Raw genomic sequence first — 4991 nt, 5'->3', positions numbered from 1 at the left:
ATAACCGAATCCACCTCGGTCAGCCAGTCTAAACTGTCCTTCCCTCAAGAAATTATCATGTGCGCGACAAGTGATATCGCAGAGAATCTGCGTATACTAACAGGGAGTGAATAATTATTACAAATTAAAAGGGTAAAGGATTATCAATTTATTAATTAATAAATCAATTAACAATTAATAATTTTTACCAAGCCCATCGGTATGAAAGCACCATTATTGGTGGAGAACTTATTTAAAAGCTCACATATATTTATAAATATAATTAAGGGATCAGCAAATATTTGCTTCACCATATACCGAAGTTCAGAAATAGCAGCTAAAAAAGCTGAGGATCCCACAGATAGCATCACTTGTAACTCACAAAGGCAATTATATTATATGTTTCAAATGAGTTTTATTGACTCTAACAGCTTTTTACATTTATTTACAATTTGTATTAATTAAATATTTTTCGAGGTCCACCACCTCAGGTATATTAGACCACAAATGATTATTTGTCCTTCATAAATAAAACATACACGGGAAATATTCTTATGTCATTATCTCACGAGGTTTGACATTTTATTTAATTTTTTTTTATTTACTTCAGACAGATTAAGTTTATTTATTTGAAGGTATTTGGTATATCCTTACACGTAACCCCTTCCACTTGCTTGCTCATCATTCAATAGCATGTAGTTTCCTGGCAAGTAGGTGTTTTATATTTTGTCAAATGATTTCTCCGTGCTATGACTAGCCAGTTTGGAATATCCATTTTGCATTCCATATGTCATTTACATGTACACGTGAGTACCACTTTTCATTTATTTAGTCACTTTCTGATGCCTTCCTATTATGCAACGGTCTCACAACATTACTAAAGGTCGATATTGTATGCTTTATTATTGCTATTCACATAGCGTTTCTTTCTGCTGTACTCATGCATACATTATGGTTGAAATTATTATTTCTATTTCTATTTTTAGACAAAAACGATCTTAGATGTACCTGAGAATGAGCTATTTTAGGGATTGTTTTTCTTTCCTTTAACCTCCGTTATATAGCTTGTGGAATAGCTGCAAACGTGGTTGATGATGCCTCATTGATAATCATTAGTTTTAGTTACGGAGTTTCTCACTCAAGATTCATGCTTTAATGTTATTAACTTACCATCAAGAACTTGGTATATTAGCATTATGTATATATGTATGTATGTATGTATGTATGTATGTATGTATGTATGTCACGACGACGAGGGTCCCACCTGATACGATCAATGGAACAGCTCGCTCGTGAAATTAACGTGCAAGTGGCTGAGCACTCCACAGACACATGTACCCTTAACGTAGTTCTCAGGGAGATTCAGCGTGTCAGAGAGTGTGACAAGGTTGGCCTTTTGAAATACAGGTACTACTCATTTTTGCCATCTGAGAGGACGGGAGCAATGTGAAATAAAGTGTCTTACTCAAGGACACAACGCATCGTCGGGAATTGAACTCACGACCTTACAATCGTGAGTCGAATGCCCAAACCACTAAGCCAGGCGCCTTCACCCTTTTTAAAAATGCATGTATGTAGGTATATATGTTTGTATTCACGTATGCGTGTAAGTATATGTACAAGTATTATATAAGGCCTGAATTAATTATAGGAAAATGTTTATTGAAAGTAAAATGCTTGATATTTTCTTTTCTATTTCTTTTTTTCTTTTTCATTGCAGGAATCTCTTTGTTTGTGCAAGACGTGAAAACTGAAGAAAATTGCAAATGTAAAATGTGTCCCTCTTCGATTGATGCCCGAGCTCACTGCGAGTGTTGTGTATGGCATTATCTGGGAAAAAGACAGTCAATGAATTCCAACGAAGAACTTGATAATTACTTCCTGCAATTAGCAACAGATAAAAACACACAAGTTAAACTAACGAAACGCCATTTCGTTATGACGAGAATGAGAACCAGAGCAGAATATTAACAAATGATGAAGTTTAATAAAAGAAAGTTAAAATAACTGGAAAAAAAAATTTCTGAAAGAAATTAATTGGCTTCTCTGTCTTGGTTTATAATGAGACATATTCCTTAAATATGAATGATGGTGAGAATTCTTTAAAAAATCTAAATAAATGAATAAATATAAAGTAGTGTTCAAAAGAAGATCCTCTTCTATATTAGATAAATGTAGTCAAATATCTTTTCAAATCAGACGTCAGAATAAACATGCTACGCTAAAGAATCTGCGTTTATAGATTCTTGTAACGGTTTCTGTGACTACTTATTTTTTTATTCTAAACAGTTATATATCTCTCTCTCTATATATATATATATAAATACTTTTACCCCCAAATGAGAACAATAACAATGATAGCTTTCGTGATAGTAAAATAGAAACCTAAATTAAATACACAGATAAACAGATAAAAACGTAAGTAAAAATATATTATGATACTAAGAAATCAACGGTGACAGAAATATTTCCCAAATCTCTGTAAGTTACTGCAAAAGGCATAAGCAACATAGTTTATTTGGAAAATGATATGGTGTGGTTAGGAGCATTATTGTTTCAAAGTAAGCAAAATGATTGTAATGGAATTATGGAAATTCTTACGAAATCGGGTTTTAGTGCTCTGGTATGCTTGAAATAAGATAAACATGCTGTACTATATGTGTGTATGTATGTGTGTATGTATGTATGTATGTATGTATGTATGTATGTATGTATGTATGTAATACAAATAATATATGAGTATATGCGTATATACGTACATGTATGCACATACCTACATCTACATGCATATATAGATGCATATCTGGGTACAGGACGTGGCAAAAAAACGTGGACAAAATGATAAACGGAGTACAGAAAACACACAGGCCACATAGAGAACATTTCCTTCATCAGCTGCCACCATTCTAAAACTAAGCGTTTCGAAGATGCATGTATGTATGTATGTATGTATGTATGTATGTATGTATGTATGTATGTATGTGTGTATGTGTATGTATGAAGTTTATTGTTCCGCTACTATAAATTAAATTAACAAAAAAGTGCTTCATTCAGTGAGAGACAGATGTTTAATGTACACCATAATCAGAATAAGAGCTGCAAATAGTTTTATGCCATGGAGACACGGTAATTCGATAGATTTATATAACGTCCCTTGTGTCTATTAGTGCACATGGTTAGACCTGTGTGAAAATCAAGATGCTGGTACATGAAAAATACAGGAGAAAAAATCCTTCTGGTTTTTTCTCGTATCTTCTCATGTACTAGCGTCCTGATTTTCAAATAGGACTAACCATGGGCATTAATCTTGAAATAAAGCTTGGAGATACAAGGCACTTTATATGAACCGGCCGAATTACAGTGACAAGAAACTATTAGTGGCATTTATTCCAGTAGTGTATCACACAAGCGCGAGCACGCACACGCGCTTACAAGCCCTCCCCCCCCACACACACACACACACTCACATATAGATGCGTATATGTATGTTTAAGTAGAGAGGAAGAGAGGGAGAGAGAAGGAGAAGGAGCGACAAAGAAAGAGAGAGAAAGAGAGGCCTCATAACACGTGTCAAGTTGCCGTTACTGTAGAATGTATCACCGCACACCTACCACACAGATGGAAAAAGGTATTGTAATAAATCAATTATTATTATTATTATTATTATTATTATCAATATTATCACAGCGGTGAGCTGGCAGAATCGCTAGCACACCGGACAAAATGCTTAGCAGCGTTTTGTCGGTCTACGGTCTGAGTTCAAATTCAGCCGAGGTTGAATTAGCCTTTCATCCTTTCGGGGTCAATTAATTAAGTACCAGTCGAGTACTGGAGTCGGATGTGATAGTGTAGCTCCCTTTCCCCAAATTTCAGAACTTGTACCTTGAGTAGAACGAATTATTATTGTTATTATTGCTGAGTGAGACAGCATGCCATCAAAGTGACATTGGGGTACAGACATACAATACTGATATACCCATCGTGACTAACTAATTGATAAGGATGTACTAGGCACATGCATCACAATCATATGTGCGTACACAGCGCATGATCTTACAGATGTGGTCCAGCAGTAGAAATGATAATTATGTATTTGTGCATGTAGTAGAAAGGATTATTATTATTATTATTATTATTATTATTATTATTATTATTGTTGTTGTTGTTGTTGTTGTTGTTATTATTGTTATTATTATTATTATTATTATTATTATTATTATTATTATTATTGAGTGAGGGAGCAAGGCATGCTATCAAAGCGACACTTGGGTACAAATATACGAAGCCCAAATATACCCATCATGACTACACATCTGATAAGGGTACATCAGGCACATAGATCACAAACGTAAATGCACAGCATGGTGATCTCATATCAAAATAACAGCGCATGACCTTGCTAGTGGGGCCTAGTTGGAATGTTCTTCAGGTCGAGTAGCCCATCCCAGTCAAAAGGTCCCAGATTAAGGCTTGATTGAGGATGATAAACAAAACATCCATGTTTCTAGAGGTGAATTATTCAAACCCCAAAGAATTCCTCTCAACGCATGGTTATTATGCTCTTCCACTACTTCCGCTCATGATCAGAGATGCACATATCATCAGCCACTAAGAGACATGCTCAACTGGTGAAAGTCAAACAACTGAAAAGCAAATGTGACACTGAGCAGAATATTTGCTGAAGCCCATCTTTTACACCAAGACTAAACATGTACACGATGACACTTCCTATCAGTTAAGAGGAGAAGCCACGAGAGCCTTGCTCGGTACTGCATTAGGGCATTTATTATTATTATTATTATTATTATTATTATTATTATTATTATTATTATTATTATTATTATATTTTCAAAAGGATTGATGTAACTCTTCACGAAGGTAAACAGCCACGACGAAGAGCGCGATTCGATTGTAGGATATTTTATTAGTTGAACGACATTTCAACATTGCGTCTGTCTTTGTCAAGTCCAAAATAAGAAGTGATAAAAATTCAAAATTATAGAAATTTAAAC

Source organism: Octopus bimaculoides, chromosome 9, assembly GCF_001194135.2.
Source record: "Octopus bimaculoides isolate UCB-OBI-ISO-001 chromosome 9, ASM119413v2, whole genome shotgun sequence".
Lineage (NCBI taxonomy): Eukaryota > Metazoa > Mollusca > Cephalopoda > Octopoda > Octopodidae > Octopus > Octopus bimaculoides.
The sequence above is the reverse complement of the archived record's forward strand: the minus strand, read 5'-3'. Positions refer to the sequence as shown.